Source organism: Electrophorus electricus, chromosome 2 (assembly GCF_013358815.1).
Source record: "Electrophorus electricus isolate fEleEle1 chromosome 2, fEleEle1.pri, whole genome shotgun sequence".
NCBI lineage: Eukaryota > Metazoa > Chordata > Actinopteri > Gymnotiformes > Gymnotidae > Electrophorus > Electrophorus electricus.
Window position 1 is genome coordinate 3,863,332 of NC_049536.1, and position 20,659 is coordinate 3,883,990.

At 41.4% G+C, this 20,659-nt stretch overlaps 1 protein-coding gene across 1 annotated transcript in view; it reads left to right on the plus strand.

Moving 5' to 3' along the window:
* The window catches only part of iftap (intraflagellar transport associated protein), a 112,843-nt gene that overhangs the window by 82,378 nt on the left and 9,806 nt on the right, over nucleotides 1-20,659 (plus strand). The window lies entirely within an intron of this gene.

Sequence of the window (20,659 nt, forward strand, 5' to 3'; positions counted from 1 at the left end):
AAGCAATGGAGCCAGAGCCAGAGTTCATTTAACTTCTTAACTTGGCGTACATTTCCTGCGGCAATGTTTATATAACAGTGTATTCAGTGCATGGGCAAAGCAGAGGATCAGACAGCAGGTGCATCCAAAACAACTGCCACCAGCAGCCATGGCAGATCTTGTTAGCCTATATCCTCCCCAAGCCGGCGGCCCATGTGGCACCTCTCCTTCCACCTTTGGAGTGTGCCCTCATATTGTGGCTCAACCTGAGTGTAATTAGCACATTGCCTCTCCAGCTGAACAGGCTGATAGTGGGTTCCAGCAGTGAGGAAGGTAATTAGAAGAAAACAATCAGGCAAAAGCCCATGGTGTTACACCTCTTGTCCCTCATACACTTCAGACTACACAGAGAACAGACAGCACGATACAATAGATACAGTAGAATTTTTGGGATTTCAGTGATGGTTTGAAAAATGCATGAATAAACAGCAGGCTAGATTACATATTTGACTTTTTGTCTTTTCGACAATTTGCCTTCAACAAATTCACAAAAAAAAAATCCTGAAACATACAGTAAAACAAATCAAACTAATCCACCCACCCCCACACACTCTTGTTGAAATATTCTTCCCCAAGTTATGAAAAAGCAAAGTTATAAGATCAAAGTCTGTATGCTGATGTTTTACATACAAGAAATTTCACAGCCTTCATGCGTGTTGCTGTCCATCAGCTGCTGCCATCATGGGTGGGTACAGCCAGCCAGACTGACTCCATAACCCCCAGTTGTCTGATGATTGTCTGATCAACAGCATCTTATGTTTGACATCATAAACAGATTATCCATCAGCATGAAACAAGTGGATCTTTTTTTCTGTTTGTACACTAATGGTAAATGAGTTCAAATATTTGTAACATTGTAGAGGTGATGAGCGAACACACTTGGGAAGTGCCAATGCCTTGGATGCGATGAGGAACGAAATTAACTGAGGATGTCATTATGAACAGGACTTATCGAATAGAATAAATAAATCATAGGTTTAATAACAAACAGAACAGCACAGAACAAAACAAAGAACAGACAGGTTCTAACAGGCTAACAAGGTGAGTACAGGAACTGGGTAAAAGGGGCATAAACACTTAGGGAAGACTAACAAAGAATAACAATGAGGACTATTGCTAGAACTAGTAAGTAATACACAGAACTGGGCTATGTATGATTAACAAACAATAATCTAGATAATCTACATAGCACTCACCTCAAGCCGTCTCTGACCTCGGAACCAAGATGGCTAATGGAGATCCTGAGGGAGAACAAAGGATGCGACGTGAGGAAAAGGCCTCGAGGGAAGCGAGCTGGCATCAGGAACAGGCTGAGGGCTCGGGAACACCGAGCTCCCGTACCTAGCATCCTGCTAGCCAATGTCCAGTCTCTGCACAACAAGTTTGACGACCTCCGGGCCAGGATAAAGTTCCAGAGGGACATTCGGGACTACAACCTCCTCTGCTTCACTGAGTCATGGCTGAACGCAGCGGTACCAAACCACGCCATCCAGCTGGCTGAGTTCTTCTCGGTTCACCGTATGGACAGGATGGCAGATTCGGGGAAGTCGAGAGGCAGTGAAGTGTGTGTGATGGTAAACAACAGCTGGTGCAACAATGCCAATGTTGCTATTCTCGCCCACTCCTGCTCAACCAACCTGGAGCTGCTCGCCCTCAAGTTTCGTCCTTTCTACCTTCCTCGGGAGTTCACTTCGGTCATCATCAATACCGTGTACATCCCACCTCAGGCCAACATGGACACTGCACTGTGTGAACTTCATGAGGCTCTCACAAAGTTTCAGGCACAACACCAGGATGCTGCACTTATCGTGGTTGGGGATTTCAACAGCACTAACCTCAAGCGTGCAGTGCCCAATCTTTACCAGAACGTAACCTTCACCACCAGGGGAAATAGGACACTCGACTACTGCTATACCCCATACAAGGACAGCTACAAGGCACTAGCTCATCCACTGTTTGGCAAGTCAGACCATCCCGCCATCTTCCTCATTCCAAAATATAAACAAAGGCTAAAACGGGAAGCTCCGGTTCAGAGGGAGGTCTCGCGCTGGACAGACCAAACGGAGGCCGCTCTGCAGGACGCTCTGGATGACGCAGACTGGGACATGTTCCGGCACAGCACTGATGATGTCAGTGAATTTACGGAGGCAGTAGTGAGGTTTATTGGGAAACTTGTGGACGACACGATTCCAAGAACCACCATCAAGAAGTTTCCCAACCAGAAGCCCTGGGTGGACAAAACCATCTGCGAGGCTCTGAACTCTTGCACTGCTGCCTACAACATGAGGATCATCAGCGGGAACATGGATGAGTACAAGTCTGCGGCATACAGTGCGCAGGGCGGAGAGGCAGGCGGAGAGGCAGGCGGTGAGGCAGGCGGTGAGGCAGGCGGTGAGGCAGGCGAAGCGGCGCTACGGGAGGAAACTAGAGACAAAGTTCCAGCAGAGTGGCTCTAGATCCCTGTGACAGGGACTATGGACAATCACGGACTACAGGAGCCCACCCTCTGGATTGATGAGTGTGGATGAGTCTAGCGAACGAGTTGAACACATTCTTTGCTCGCTTCGAGGCTACATCTAGCAGCGCTAATGCTAATGCTAACAGTGCTAATGGTGCTATTGGCGCAGCCAACGGCGCATGCGCAGAGCCCAACATAGAACAGCACCCTCTCATCATCACGGAGAGTGACGTGAGGAGAGCGTTCAAAAGAGTGAATACCAGGAAGGTGGCGGAACCAGACGGTATCTGCGGGAGAGTCCTTAAAGCCTGCGCAGACCAGCTAGCTCCTGTATTCACCGACATCTTCAATCTCTCCCTGATGCTCGGTATTGTCCTCTCCAGCTTCAAGCGATCCACCATTGTCCCCGTCCCGAAGAAACCTCAACCCTCTGGCCTCAATGACTACCACCCTGTTGCCCTCACATCAGTCATTATGAAGTGCTTTGAAAAGCTAGTCAGAGATTTCATCACATCTTCACTGCCAGCCTCCATGAACTCACTGCAGTGTGCATACCTCCACAACCGCTTCACTGATGATGCAATTGCACATCTGCTCCACACCACACTGACCCACCTGGACAAAGGGAGGGGTAATTATGTTCAAATGCTGTTTATCGACTACAGTTCAGCATTTAACACTATCATCCCCTCCCTACTCACTACTAAGTTGGAGAATCTAGGACTGCATACATCCATGTGTGACTGGATCTCCAACTTCTTAACAGACAGACCACAATCAGTACAGGTGGGCAACTGTGTCTCATCCACCCTCACCCTCAGCAATGGAGCTCCTCAGGATTGTGTCCTAAGCCCCTTGTTCTACTCACTGTACACCTATGACTGCGTAGCCACTTCCAGCTCCACTATCATTGTCAAGTTTGCTGACGATACTGTCGTCATGGGTCTGATCTCGGACAACGATGAGAGGGCCTACCTGGAGGAGATTAAACACCTGGAAAACTGGTGCCAGGAAAATAATCTCCTCCTAAACGTCAGCAAGACAAAGGAGCTGATTGTGGATTGCAGCAAGAAGCAGGAGCAGCACTACCAACCTGTGAGGATCAATGGAACCATGGTGGAGAGAGTAGACAGTTTAAGGTACCTTGGTGTTCACATCTCGCAGGACCCGCCACACCAACTCCCTGGCAAAGAAGGCTCGTCAGCATCTTTACCACCTCAGAAACCTAAGAGACTTCAGACTGCCCTCCAAGGTACTGCGGAACTTCTACACCTGCACTATCGAGAGCATCCTCACGGGGAACATTACAGTCTGGTTTGGGAACAGCACCAAGCAGGACAGACAAGCACACCAAAGGGTGGTGCGTTCAGTAGAGAGCATCACTCATACGGAACTTCCTGACCTGCAGACCATCTATTACAAGCAGTGCCAGACCAAGGCCAGGAGGACTGTGAAAGACCCCACCCATCCCAACAATAGGCTTTTCTCTCTGTTGAGGTCAGGGAAGCACTTTCGCTCCCTGAAGATGAAGACAGAGAGACTGAAGAGGAGCTTCTTCCCACAGGCCATTCGGGCCCTGAATCAGGAAACTGATAAACTGTGGGGACCACCACTACCATGTAACTGTGAATATGTCAATTGTAAACTGGAACTGTACATTGTGTACATACATATATACATATCCATGTATACATTGTACATTATGTATATAAACATATTATACATTTATTGTACATACATTGTTAATATATTTTTGTATATATATTTCCCTATGCACCCCTGTTTTTTCCCTCTGTTTGGACAGCACTCTTAAACCATTTCACTGCGAGTTATACTTTGTATGACTATGTATGTGACAAATAAACTAAATTTGAAACTTGAAACAATATCCAAGATGAAAACACAGGTAATAGAACTTGAAAGGAACACCAGACAATGCTTGCATATATCAACAGTGGAGGAGTAACCTAAACCGAAGTTAGGTGACGGGAGAAAATCGAATGAGAAAAGAAAGCGAAATAAGACAGATGAACACTCATAGGGAAGTAATATAGACAACAACACAGAGAGAAAGTACAACAGACAAGAGAACAGAATGAAACTTAGTGAACATGATCAGGGAAAACAAAATAGACAGAGGGTAACAACGTAGATTGTGGGAAGAAAGTATATGCAAACGAGAAGCGAGATATGTGAAAACAATGACCGACAAACGAGCTGCAGGAACAAGGTTTACATAGGCTCACAATCAGGGACAAACTAGGAATGGCTGTGGATAAAGGAGAGGAGACAGGGAACCATAGAGACAGATGAAAACCTGGAAGTGAGTAGGTTGCCAGGGAAACAGGGAACGCTTTGGTCTGTGGGTGTGACAGTCCCCCACCAGGGGCCAGAAAAGAAACCAGATACCAGAACAGAAAAACGAGGGACAAACAAAGGACCAATGATAGAAGTAGACATAGGGGCTGAGACAAAGCGAGAGGCAGACACAGGAGTAGGGGCAGATCCTAGGGCATGAGTACGGGTAGGGTTTGTAACAAGACCAGGGGCAAGTATGGGACTCAGGACCAAACCCTGGACAGGAACAGGGGTTGCAGTAAGAGGAGAGACAGGAGCCCAATGGGGAAAAGGAGTGGGACTGGAGATGGGCACTGAGACACAAGAGGAAAGGAGAAGAGAATTGCTGGTCTGTGTACAGGGACAGAAGCAAAGACAGAGGAAATGATGTGAACTACACTGGTACAGGAACAAAACATACAACCGGCATGGATACAGGAACTGGGACAGGCAGGGGTACGCTAATGCCACAAGGCAGGGTAATGAGTCTAAGTATGGTAACACAAACAGGCATATATGTATAGACAGGAATATGGACAAACCAGTAACAGGAGCAGGCAACACAGGAGATGAGGCAACAGGAGAAGTAATAACTGGGGAAGACATGGGGGCTGGCACAGCAGCCTCAGGGAGCAGAGGAGTCCTAAGTGTCTCAGGGAGTCCACCAGTATTGGCCTCCTTGGACACGGGAGAGTCATGATGAACAACCCCAGGAACAAGCCTGGCACGAGGCACGGGAAAAGGCCTGGATACTTCCACTCCAGGAAGAGGAACAAGCTGAATGGCGTCCTTAGCACCAGAAGTGACTGGTCCAGTGGTACTGCTGTGACAGTAGCAGTTAGTGTAGCAGACAGTAGCAGTTAGTGGCAGGTCCGGGGTGCAGCAGTCACTGGCGGGTCCAGGGGTGCGGCTGTGGCGTTCAGTGTCGGTGGATCCGGGGGGTCTGGAGGCTTGGCCACAGGAACAGACCTGGTAACAGGACGGGCAGCGACTCATGCTGGGAACAGGATCAGGAAGGGCGGTGGCTCTCACGCCAGAAACCAGATCAGGATGGGCAGCATCTCTTACGCCGGGAACCAGGTCAGGACGGGTGGCGTCTTCCACGCCAGAAGCAGGGACTGGCTGGGTGGTGTCTTCCACCCTGGAGGCAGGGACTGGCTGGGCGTCCTGAGGTGTAACTACTGCTGGAGATGACTCAAGCATGCAACAGGGTATGTAGATGCTCCCCCTGGGTGAGGTGCCTGTAACATGTCGCACAGACAAAGAAACCTCAGAGAGGCTGCCAACCTGAAGCACAGGATCTAGCAGCCGGGCAGAGAGCGCAATTATCTGGCTGGTGGCTTTTGCTCACTAGCGCTACAATAGTCTGTAGTCTGGGTAGCTGTGAGGCTGGGTAATGGGGCAATGCGCTGGTCCGAGTTAACAGGGGAATCTCTGGGTATAGAGTCTGAAAACCTGGCACTCAACTGTCCAAAAAACCCCTCCAAGGTAACCACTTCTCTAGGCCAGTGGGTCCTGAGAAGGTCTGCCCACTGTAAGGTCTTTCCCTCCAAAAACTGTAACAAGAAACGTACCTTGAGGAATTCTGTAGGATCTGGACAGAGGATGTATTGGAAATATAACCTGCTCTGTAATATGAACCCCTCCAATAAACCATCCCCATTGTACTCATGTGGGGGACCCATAGCAGAAGGGAGAGACCAAGGCTCACCAGTCTTTAGCTGGTTCAAAAAGTCCTGATAAAATGTCTGTGGGTCCATAGCCCCAACGTCCATTACTTGAGTGGCACCTACAATGTCGGAAACATGAACACTACAGGAGAGTTCTGCAGTAATTGCATCTCCTAGTCCCTCTAGGTCCTCCCTATGAGCTGTGTGTCCTTAATGCTAGCATTGAGATCCATAGGGTGTAAGCACTTACCGAGAGTCTCGACTGCCTTAGTGACTGATGTTTGGAGTTATTCTGCCTGGTGTGGTCTTGCTAAGAGAACTTTTCTTCACAGCAAGGTGACCACTGACTGGAGAGGCACGCACTCGCTATGTTCTTAGGAGGCTGGTCATTCTGTAATGTTGGAGAGGTGAGGAGTGAACACACTTGCGAAGTGCCAGTGCCTTGGATGTGATGAGTAACGGAATTAACTGAGGATGTCATTATGAATGGGACTGATTGAATAGAATAAATAAATAATAGGTTTAATAACAGAAACAGAGGAGCACAGAACAAAACAAAGAACAGACAGGTTAACATAAGAATAACAGGCTAACAAGGGGAGTACAGGAACTGGGTACAGGAACACTTAGGGAAGACTAACGAAGAATAACGATGAGGACTATAGCTAGAACTAGTGGGGAATACACAGAACTGGGCTATGTATGATTATCAAACAATATCCAAGATGAAAACGCAGGTAATAGAACTTGAAAGGAAAACCAGACAATGCTTGCATATATCAACAGGGGAGGAGTAACATAAACCAAAGTGATGCGACAGGAGAAAACCGAATGAGAAAAGAAAGTGGAATAAGACAGATGAACACTCACAGGGAAATAATGTAGACGAAAACACGGAAAGAAAGTACAACAGACGAGAGAACAGAATGAAACTTAGCGAACATGATCAGGGAAAACAAAATAGACAGAGGGTAACAACGTAGATTGTGGGGAGAAAGTACATGTGAACGAGAAGTGATTTTTTTAGTGAGATATACAAAAACAATGACTATTAACAAGAGACGTAGGAACAAGATTTACATAGGATCGCAATCAGGGACAAACTAGGAACAGCTGTGGATAAAGGGGAGGGGACAGGGAACCATAGAGACAGATGAAAACAAGGAAGTGACTAGGTTTCCAGGGAAAAGGGGAATGCTCAGGTCTGTGGGTGTGACAATATTAAGTTCACTTAAGTTCAGATATACAGTAGAGCTATACAATAAACAACATATATATATATATATATATATATATATATATATATATATATATATATATATATATATATATATATATATATATATATATATTTATTTATTTATTTATTTATTTTATTATTATTTTTTTTAAATATTTGATTTCATTTTTTGTTTGTCTTATAATTATACCTGTTTTGAAAATAGAGTCACACAACTGTTTAAATTTTGCTACAGTGACATTTACTGAAAATTGATATTATTACTGAAGGCCGTTGATGGCAAGCTCTTAATTTAGCCTTGGACTGGCCCTTTCATTTCAGTGCAGTATCATGTCAATGAGTAAGCTTGGTACCTCTGGGTATTATATTTTGCTGACATACTGTACTTTTCTGCATATAACACAGCCCTCAGTGCAGGGCCTATATATAAATTCTTGGCTTTTGGAATTACAGGCTAAATATTGAGAATTTTGGGGAATATGAGTTCACTGAACAAGGGCCAATGAGGGCCATGGATAACAATGGTTTATATGATGATTCTGTTATAGAGTTGTTAATGAGCACTAGTTTCTTATTATTATTATTATTATTATTATTATTATTATTATACGGCTTCTACAGCTGATGTTTCAGAATTGTGATTGCTGACTTCATAGCCTAAGGGATTGTTTATAGAGTACAGTGCTCACACCAGGTCTAGCTCCAAGTCATCTACTATCTATGTTCCTGGGGAGTCTGTTCATTCATCTGTCACAATGCCTAGCTATTAAAGCTGACACGTCTCCTTTTTTCTCTTCTTCTTTTTTTAATTAAACCTACATTATTATTTTCAGTTACTTTGCCATTGATTGATAGTAGAAACGTCAACTAGAAAAACAAATAACATGAGTACGAGAGGGCAGAGTCTGACTCACAGAGCAGATTGCTCTATTCTGCCTTTTTAAAAATAAGACCAGTTGAGCTGTGGGCTGGCTGAGGCCAAATGACGCAACCAATACATTTTAGTTCAATTCATGATTAAGGCATCCTGTGGTCAGTCCTGTGGTTTAATCTTGCCATCTGATGATAAGAGCTTTATATATATGTGCATGTCCTTGGATGTAAACCGTATCTGTGGCAAGGCAGGCTGTTTAAAATGTTATGCAGATACATCAGGCAACACTTTTGAAAATTTGATTAATTAACTAATTTATTTAATTTGTTTACTCAGCTCACTATACTTTGTTCTCTGTACAAGCCATTTGAATGTCTTGGATTTCTCTTCATGGTCTGTGTAATTAGCAGAAAGGCAACAATCCAGATGTCTGATGTGTGTGCAAAGCATCCTTATTACCAGGACAGATTGGTAAAAGAAAACAGGTAGTAATATAGGCAACTTCTCCATTCTGTTTTAGCTCTGATTTAAAGCCTGTTGTTTTTATACCCATAAATACCTTGAGCATGGGAGTGCACACGCTTTATTGGGCAGGTCTGTCTCTCCGCAAGCTCGGATTTACAAGAGAATAGGTGTCATATAAAGACCATAATATACTGACCTTCTTCATAACCATTGAGAGGCTATACCTAGTGCTTTTAATTTATTTCATCGCGTAAGGCTGTAATTCCCCCAAGAGAACTGGTGAAGAGATTGGAGCATAGAATCTATCAAAATACAAGACATTCTTTTTTACCCCAATGAAGTTGTGATGCCTCTGCTGTTCCCTGTATTCTTGTGTGCACCCAGTTCACTCGATTCACTCATACATCTCCCTCTCTCTTTCTCACACATGTACATACACACATTCACATGCATGCACACATGCATACACAGACACGCACACATAGATACATACAAACAACATACTATTTGTCCATTTTCTAAGGACAGGAATGCCTCCAGATTCACGTAACCCTGTAGAGTAAAGCAGATGAGGAGCATGTGCATAGCCCATGCTGAGATAAGAAGAGTTACATCAATGTTGGATTAGGGCTAAATGACATTTACCTGTTCAGAGGAATACATTAATACACAGATTGCTCATCTCTGTGGTAGGTGAAATGGCATTACTAAAATGGTGGAGGCTGGCAGAGAGGATTGAAAGGTGTTCCTGCCTTTCAAATTTTAATAACTTCTTTAGAAAATAAATTACCTCTATAACAGCAGCCATTGTAGTCATGTGGCCTACAAATGCTGTACAGCTGTGAGAAAAGAAGTGAACCCTTTAGAATCCTTTTGGCAGAAAAGTCACTCTGACAAGCTGTAGATTTAAACAGAGATAGTCAAAAAATGATAACAGCCACATCGTGTATACTATTACCTAATATTCTTTACTAGGTAACATCTTAAAAATATATATGACCCAGGTTAAACAGAGCAGCCACAAAGAAACACCTGTTTACATATCACATGTATCCCATCATCTAATTTCATTCAAAAAAGGGTAATTATCTTGTAAAGTTCTGTGACATAATCCTTCTACCCAGTTAGCATGGCAACTAGTATGGCCGGCTAATGATATTCTCCATAACGGGTAATGTATTTATTTATTTATTTAGTGGGTTGAAATAACACTTTATAACACTGTGGGGAATAACAGGTTTAGTATGCAGTGACACTTGCCCTGCTGGCTATAAGATAATGACTATTTGCACACCCCCATACTGTGTGTGTTCATTTACCTTCTGTATGGATAGGTATAAAAGCTCCTTCAAAACAGGGAGAATCTACACTGACCATTTGTCCTTATGCTCGCTTCTCATCTCTTGCAAATCAAATAAAGTGCTTGAGGTGTTAATTTAGCTGTTTTTGATTCATTTTAATGTATCTAAGCATGAAAATGATTAAATATTAAACATCAACTGGCCACACAAACAAACAACCAACAAACAAGTAAATGAATGAATGCATGTACCATATAGGAAAGTATGACTTATGTACACAGGAATAAATAACCTCAAACTATTTATACCTATGGAGTACACTATATGTAATGTCATTTTAAAGCAAAGATGGAAAAGTCTGTAGCTCTTCATATCAGTGTATGGATTATTCCCACCAGCATTAACATTTTTCCAGATTGGTGCTCCTTTCAAGCATGTATACACTTTAAACACTGTCCACTGTTCTGTTCACTGTGTTAGAAGCATAGCAAAGATGTTTCACCTCTCAAACAATATAAAAGGCATAATAAGAACACTGAATAGACTTAACCATAAATGGAACAATATCTGAGCTACAAACAAAATGGATTTGATTGGGAGAAAATAAAACTCTGGCCATGTGGTGGATCACTGAGTGCTATGTTCCACTACCAGAGCAGTGAGCGCATCAGACCAAAGTGGGCTACTGGGAACCCAACAGTGTGCTCTCAGCTGCACTGACAGAAGTTCTGGCACATGGGACAGGTCATGCAGAGCGATTGAGTGTGTGTGTGAGTGCGGGATGAGGAATCATGCTGACCGATGTGCAGTGACGCAGGATGCGAACGCATGGTGCTCAGTCCCACCACATACTCCCTTCACAGGTCTGCTGCATGGGGCATTTGCACTGAAACACAAAGGCAATCACAGGCATGACTGCAGATACAGCACAGACTATGTAATGATAGAGACAGTCATCTAATTGGTCACAAATATTCATTTTTGTGGTTTTAATGCTGTAATACATGCAAGGTATCATTCATGCTCAAGAGTGAACTGATATGCAAATATATTGGATACAAACTGCAATGCATAGTTACTGACCAATATATGCTGAGGAACAGGAAATGAACATCATGATCACACTGACAGTAATTAATCAAACACTGTACCCCCCCCCCCCCCCCCCCCCCCCACACACACAAACACTAAGTTTGCTAGTTTGATACACTTTGTTTGCAGTCTTTTTAAGGCACATTTTCTTCTTATGTGTTTACACAATGTCATCAGAACATGTAGAATTCATGTGCTCTGCAAACATATTCAGGCCCAGAGTGTATGTCCATCCAGCAGGGGTCAGTATGGTCACAGTAAGGCGGGGGGCTTTAGGCCATGCATACACACACATACACATACATACTCACAGAGAGTCTCTAAACATATGTTTAACCCTACATGGCTCTGTTAACAGATGCCCTGGGTAAAATGATTCATACTGAAAAGTCTTATCCTTGAGTGCCCTGTGTGCTTGATCAGTGTTTTCCATATCTTTGGTGGGCCTGTAAGTCCAGCTTTAGTGAAACATGGAGCTGTGACTGTCCTTTAAGTGGATGACATGATGTAAGAGTTTTCAATTTTGTGTGCTTGCTTTGTCAGTAGAAACATAATTGAGAATTATTTTTGTTGCCACTACTGCACTACTTTTGTTCTAAGAATATTTTTCATTTATTTATACAGTACATGCAGACAGTTATGAATGATGTTCACTTTTCAGTTATCCTACTTGGTTTAGTCTGAGAAATGTTATAGAGTAATTAGTCCATTAGGAACGTGCCTTAGTGCCTGTGTTGGGAATTGAAAATCTGCTTTCATTTTGGCACATGGGGCAGACTCAGTGCAAGCATGGTCCAGTTTGTTCAGTTGGAAAAGGAAAATTTATCTGCAGTAAAGGACAGTGCTGGAGAGTTCATCCAGAGAGTTTATTTTTGCAGGAAAAAACAAAACAAAACATTATGTGAAAGTGTCTTAAAATATTAAAATTCTAAAACTATTTTTATTTAAACTATTTTAGTTTTTAGCATTTTTTTGTATTATTTAACTTTATTATTTAATAGTATTATTTAACCTATTAAACCTTAATCAAGCTTTTTCATTTTCATTTTTTGAGTTTTTGCACTCATTTATTCGATGGATTCTGCATGTGCGCCATATTGTTTTAATGTGATCATGTCAGCACTCCATGGCTTATCTGCCTGTTTTACAAGCAGATGAGTGTTTTCAGTGCTCAACTCCTGAGGTTAGAGGGATGCTGCAGGGATTAGATTTTGACCAAGCTTAAGGTTGTGACTACATCGTTCTCTTGGTTGCTGGTGTAAGCTAACCAGATGTCTTACTGGTCTGTTCTGAGGCTCAGATCCCTGTGAATGGGAGCTGGGAGGAAAAGAAGTTCAGCTCAAACCAGAGAAAATCAATGCAGTTTCTTCTTGCCAGGAGTCCTAAGCATGGTCATGATTAGCTTAATTGGCTAACGATCCAAAAGCCCAGACGTAAGTCTAATCCCAAGTGAGAGGAACGGGCTCGGGCTAAGTTTGTCCTGAAGACCTCAAGGAGGAGATTTACATACCTTATAAACCAAAGTACTTTTTAAAATGAGAATTTTCATGCATTAAACAATGTACTCTTTATTATCAATGAAACTATCATTTTTGCTTCATGACTGTATGTAATATTAATAATTAGTAGGACGGGAGTCCTAGAGCAGGTGAATGCCACATGTTTGCAACTACCACACAAATTTTATCAGTCAAATATTTAGACTTTTGAATTTTTATGAACTTCTTTTCTCTTTGTTGATGCATTTAACTTAACCTCAGAATAAATAAGAATGTTAAGACACCTTAAACTATAAATACACCCATGTATTCTAAATACCAGAGGGAGATGAAATCCCAAAGCTATAGTAAGCAATATTTGAAAATATAAAAATAACACCAAGCACGGTTTCTTAGACTGGTGCCTGTGAGATAGGGTTGTTTGCCCAACCATGCTTAGCTGTGGTGGGATTTTGGACATCTTGTCAGGAAGTCTTAAGAAAACATTTTCTCTATTCATATTTCATCTGAATGGAGTGTAGATTGCATGTGCAGGGTGGAGGGAGCTAGAGGGGGAGTAAACAGTGAAGCTTGCCTGGAGCCACTACTTTTATGCAGCCTGAGCATTGAAAGAGCTTGCCAGAGCCCTGCTCTCGTTTTCACTTTCTTTCTCTTTTCACTGTCTTTCTTGTTCTATCTCATGCTACCTCTTTTACTTTCTGTCACTTACTAAAACACACACACACACACACACACACACACACACACACACACACACACGTGCAAATTATTATTGTGCTTTGAAGTGCCCATCTAGATATTTGGCCCTAACTGAGATGCTGGAAGCTTTTGGACTTGCACACATTTTCAGGCCTGCTCGGGAAGACTGATGGGTGTTGATGGATTGAGACTTATTCCACGAGCAGCTCACACACACACACATTCAGCCAGTCATTCCTCCCTGAATATCAACACTCTCTTTCACACACCATTATTTCTCCTTATCATTACAAATCAGCACTTAAAGCATTTTTTCTTGCATCCTTGCAAAGACAAGCAAATATCAGCAAATTGGCTTCATGCACCCAGCGTCTACTTTATTATGAACTGAGTAAAAGTAAACACAGAAGCCTGCCTTCACATGAGCTTAACTGCATCATCCAGGTGACAGTGGAATAGCAGAATCTGAATATTGGTGGCTGAAAGAGTCTCACTGGATGGATCCCAGTGGGTTTCCCCATAGCTTTGCACTGTGATCCCATCCCAAGATGCATTTCTGTTTTCTTTTCTTTTCTTTTCTTTTTAGAAAGGGTCAGGGAAAGCAGAGGTGAAGGACGAGGGCAAAAGCTCTCCGCAACACAATGAACAGCACAATAGCTCAATATGACAGATTTGTGTGTATTATTCAAAATTCCTGTTATCTTTGCTTTTTTCCAGGAGAGCTGATGTCATGATTCTCTGTGTGTGCGCAAACATGGAGAAGTTTAACCAGTTTAAGCAGCTTGCACTGCTGACCCACGAGACTCTGCTGAAATGCTCTTCTGAACATGCAGGGGAGGGAACGTATACCTACTACAAGTTTATGGATTGGATCTTTAACATCACTTTTTACAGCACCACTCATGTTCCCTTTATGAACATATGACGGTCCTAGCCATTATCCTAGAAGGATAGCGCATATTAGATTTGTTTAGCGCACCTTTTCAAAGCATTGGCAAGGGCAGGCAGGAAGCACAACTGGCACATGTGTGACATATTGAGGACGGTTTTATGTTTAGGAAAGTTTTGTATCAGTGCTTTGTAAGGGGCATTTACTCCCATAACTTATAAGTTACTTTGACTGCCAAGGGTGGTTTTAAATCAGAGCAAACAGTAACTTCAACCCTAAGTTTTGTTTTGGAGCAGTGGAACCAACAAAACTACCTTTGCTTCCTGAGGGATCAACATACAGGTTTGGACTGTGTCTTCTCTGAGGCTCCACTGCCAGTGCTGAGAGAGAATGAGTGCTGAGAGGCTTGGGAGGAAGGAATGGGGTGCAGATAGGCGCAGGGCAGCAGCTGCATGAAGGAGGTATGTAAGCCGGATCGCCAGTGGGTATCTTTTAGAGGGTCAGGGGGCCAGAAAGACAGAGATATGGGGGTGGGGGAAACAGAGAGAGAGAGCAAGAGGGGGAGATGGGGGTGGGGGTGGGGGTGGGGTTGGGGGTGAGAGAGACAGAGAGAGAGAGCAAGAAAGAGAGAGAGAGAGAGGGAGAGATAGAGAGAGAGAGAGGGAGAGAGAGAGAGAGAGACTTCCAGGCTTCATCTGTTTTCTCTGCTTTTATTAGTATTGATGGCTTTTGATTTCTGCATTTGCCTTCCAAGGGTTCAGTCAGAATAGACTTTATGAAGGGAAGAGGAAGGAAATGGAGAATGATTTCCACCTGGAACCATAAGACACATTTCTTTCAGTATTGTAGAGTAAGCACCACCTTGAGACACAGTGCTTGTCTCTTCTCACTACAACGATGCTGTCAAATTATACCTCTCACACAACATCATGGAAGAATGTGCCCTGCTCATTTCATATTCACAAACATCTGCCATTGTGCAAATGCTTTTGTGAGTGTATGTCTCAGATCTATTGGTTAATTTTCAGCTTTGTCCTCATCTGAAACTTTGCCCCTTCTCTGGCTTTTTTGGAAATTACCGGCCTATTCGTCAATTACAACCCAGGCTGCTGATTGTCACAGAATGCTAGCATATTGCATTTACGAGCTCATTAGGTCGACAATATTGTACTTAGCGCTGCCTCGTTACAGGGAGAATTCAGTAAACACTTTGTTTGTGCATGTAATCAGTGTCAATGGGGAGAGTGAGACAATCAGGCAGATTTTATGGATAAATGAGCAGGCAGGAAACGTGGTGTGTAAGAGAGCAGAAGGATGAGGAGAACACCATGAAGGAAAGAAAGAAGAGTGCAGTACACTCGGGAGTCAAAGCTTAACCCAGACACTTGTTGCTAATGTTCAGAGCTGTTTAAATAGAAAGATCTCGTAGCAGAAAATTCTGTTTAATTCAGCTAAATGAATAATGTAATGAAGTAATTTGCAGTGAAATTAAACAGGATGAAATCAGATGAAAAGCAGTGGTATCCTGAACGTGCTTTTGAACTGATAGGTGCTCACAATCCAACTTTGGCAATTTGGCAAAACATAGGAAATGGCAATACTGTGAAATTGCAAACTTCTGATTTCCCGTTATCAGGTAACAAGTAACAACATTAAGATTTAAAACACTTAATATGTCTGCACACGTTTTATTCCTTTATGGATCAGAAACTCTAGCAGATATTCTGTCACTTCCCATTGACAGTAAAAAAAGACATATCCAACATATATTTTTTTCTTTTTTTACTCAGCTTCTTTAGCTTATTCTGACCACACATACCATCTATCTGCTCACTGCTGTGCAGCTTTAAATTGTTAGTTCATATTTGAGCAGAGCACTCCTTGCCTAATAATGAACCCACTCATTTCTGATATCCACCAACAGTACTGCTAAAGCTGAAAATATTAGGTAAAAGCAAGTTAACCTGAAGCTAAGAGGTGAGTCAGGCCTCATATAACCATGTCCATTGATCAGATGTGGCACAGACAGCTGTTCCCATGGTAACCATGGTCAATGGCCAAGCATTGTTCTTGCAGTTGAAAAAAAAAAAAAAAAGGACATGGAATGAATTTGAAATAAATACATTTGGTTAAAGGAATGCAGTGACAGCTCACTTCACTCATCAAAAAAGAAACAATTCTAGTGTCTAAGTTCACAGTTCATATTTGAAATGAAACACAGTTGACATCTATCTAACACTGAAGTTAAAGTGAACTTAAAATGCAAAGTACATGTTTCATGGAATCTAACTACAACAGAAAACTCTACAGGAGAGGCTTCATGAAGCATATGAGGAAAAAAGCCTGTCACCTACACTCACAAAGAACGTATCTGTCATTCAAACATCATCAAGAAACGTTTCTTAAATGTTAAGAGCTTGTGGCAAGGTGCTGTAATGACAGTTGCTGGGATAAGAATGGCTTAAGTTACACAGTAATTGAGGTTTTTAAAATTACTGTCTGAAAATGTCAAATTAATATCTTATTTATTGCCTGTATACAAATATCATGTGTTTCTGAATTTGTAAGATCACCCTTATGAAATTTTACATCTGCAAAATATATCAATATGACCCACAGAAATTATTGCCTGTTTTTGTGCTTATGCTTCAAGGCTGTTCACAGAGTTAAAGATTCACTGATGGTAGATTTGATATACTTCCATTTTGGTGTAGCTTGAAAAACATCAAAAGCTCTCAAGTTCAGGACCTGGTGACAAGTCACTCCTTTTGCTGGATAGTGTTGTGTTATCTAACACATTTAGAGATCATTTCTGTTTGCTGATGATAATTTTAGATCACCTTTGGTATTGTATGTAACATATAGGATAGGCCTAAGTTATTTCAACCAATGAATTCCCCAACATTCACTTCTAATAGCTTATGGGGTAGCTGACAGAATTGTCAGTGGCACCAGTTAGACATAAGCTTCTAACTAGCCCACTTTGGACAAATGTTCATTGAATTTGCTGAAACTCATGGATATGACCTGGTTTCAACATGAAGTTGTGACATTATAATAATGTTCAGATGCCTGCTGTGGTAACTGTCAGTCTTAAAATCTAGCTAGCTAATGTTAATTGTAGTTGCATATCACCACTGCACATTGCCTTCCAATGACTGCAGTCATTAGACTTGCTGTCCCCTGCCCCAAGTTGTTAGAACCTGCTCCTATACTATTGCTCTTGTCATAGCACATTTTGACATGTAGATGTAGCATTAGATTAACAGTTTCTAATCCAGTAATTTAGTCATTAGTGGCCAGGATAACTATTATCTTCATTTTGAGTTTTTAGCATATATTAAAAAAAAAGCTAAGCATAGCTTTGTTGTTTTTTGACATAGAGTAGTAGTAGCTTACATGCTTTAGCCAACATCAGTGTTCACCATTGTCTGTATTTTTTCCTGACTTCTATTCAGTGCAGTGGCCACTTAAGTTTTGCGATTTAGTCAGTAGCAAGGAGAGTTCCTAAAACATAACAAATGAAACCATGGCAGTCTTCACAGGAAACCCTCTGATGTCATGAATCTTTGATATCAGTAGTGTACTTGCTAGTTATTTAACACCCTGAAGGTTAAAGACTGATTAAATCCTGGATCTTTATTTTTATATTGCCAGTGAAAAGATGTAAAACTCCATTGTCTGCTGTGTGCGATTATTGAACCCTGCACTGAACAAGATTTTCTCACACATTCAGACCAGTATCTGAAATCCAGAAAGGGCCCTGTCATGAGCAGAAATCTGGTAATACTTGCCTGCAGTTAAAATCTACAATGCAGCTCTAGTACTAGTGACTAACGGGAATACTCTTCTAACTCAATATGGCATAACTAGTGTTCAGGAAGTTGATGTTTATGACATGAACTCTTAAGCATAATTTATTCTCACGTTTCTTTAAAATGCAGACAATAAAAAAATACAAACAATACTTAACATACCTGAGAGTGCTGTGCAAGAATAGTCCAGCATATTGGACAGCTATCATGATTATGGTATTCAGAGGCCATTAACCTAATGCTAATAATGCTGTTAAGAAGGAAACATGCAACTGAATCCAGAGTGATTTTGAAACAGACATCTATGAGAATCTCTGTTTCAGCTTCCAATAGGAGATCATCTTTATAAAGTAATTTCTTGTCGTTAGAAGCACAGCCATAGTTTACATTCCTAGTCCTATTCCTAAAATATTCTAGGCCTTATTAAGAATAGGTGACATTTTAGACAAGGTTCTCTCCCACACCATATCTCAAGAAAATGAATACAGTTACAGGAATGGTTCCTGCTTTATGGAAAAGCCATTTTAACAGAAGAAACTTTTCTAAGTTGCAAACATATAGAAGAAATCTCATAAAAATGCAAGGCGTGCAAAAGGTATGGCATATTTGCTAATCTAGTTTCATTGTATTACTCATCCATTCAATCCATATAGTTAGCTGTTCTATGCAAAGTTATCACAGTAAAGTCTTACTTATTCATGGCCTTGTGTCACCTGAGGAGAGTGGAATGTATATTTAAAATGTAGGAGCTTCCATAAAACATTGTTACCCATCCTGGAGCTTTATTGTGAATGCCGTATGGAGATTTTACATAGCCCAGTATGAGGAAACTCAGGAGCAAAAGGCAAAAGATGGCCATAAAAGAAGGTCAAGTAGGTACCCTCTAATGAACAGGTATCTAGTGTAAATGGATCCTGTGTGAATACATATCTGGTGTAAATGGATCCTGTCTGAATGCATATCTAGTGTGAATGCACCCTGAATGACAACTTGAAATATTTTTATGTTGTAGACAAATTCCTTCTAGGGAGTTCCTTTACTATTTTTCTGACAAAACAGATAAACCTCAGTCAATTCCAAAGACATATTCTGCAAAGTTGATGTTAGTGGGGAATGACCATGAAACCTAGTGTCTCATTGGATTGGCGGGGTACCATGTACCTGAGGGAGATGAGATATGAAAGTGTTGAATGTCTTAAAAGACATGTTTGAATTGAGTGTCTCACAAAAAATCACTGACAAGTCTTTATTCTCCCTGGGGTCTAAGGTGTTAGACAATAGACAGTTACTTCTGAACTTCTGCTTTTGCCATCTCTCACAAAGGAAATTGTGTAATTGGCATGGCTTCTTTTTAAAAAATTTGTCATATCATTGAATAAATAAATAAAATAAGTCATTGATGACAGAAGAATCATTCTAGATGGAATACCAAACTAATTTAGAATATGAGACTGATAACATTAGGCAAGGCAAGTTTATTTGTATAGCACCTTTCAAATACAATGTCAATGTCAAGTGCTTTACTCAACTTATTACATCCTGAGATCTAACACTTCAGGAAGGATTTTTTTGCAAAATAAAAGTAAAAAAGATGCAAAAAAGTGTATCATTGATTTAAATAGCAAATAAAAATAATAGGAATAATAAAATGACTTAAAACAGGAAAAGTACATTAAAAGACTAAAGTGCAATAATGAAATAAGGAAGTAACAGAATGATGCACTGCCAGATCTAGTACAAGAGAATAGAACATTTTTAGCCTGAATTAAAAAATCGGTATATTTGGGGCACATCTAAGTTCTACTGGGAGTTGGTTACAGTCAGGTGTGCCATAACACATAATCAGGAATTATATTAAATATAGATGGAAACCCAAGCAACTATGAATAACTACTAATTTAACTGTTTCTGAAACTGGCACTACTATTTGATTAACAGCTACAGGAAAAAGACTCTTTATACCACATGCTCTTTGTAACTTGACTTATTTTTCAGAATGACCTACCTGAGCCAGGCTATATGCCAGCCCAGTTACCCTCCTAATAAACAACAGCTGATAGAGAACTAGGTCAAATAAGATTATTTGTATAGTATTTTTTTTAATTAAATGGCAACTCAAAATCCAATGACCTTTCAGAGGTCTAGTTCTTAGTTTGAAATTCCAGAAATCTATGTCAACATAAATTAAGACAGGGAGAATTTAAAATCGATTTGGGACTCCCATGTACATGAAAATGTACATGTGATCTCTCAGTGAATCACAAGTCAATGAACAAAATAC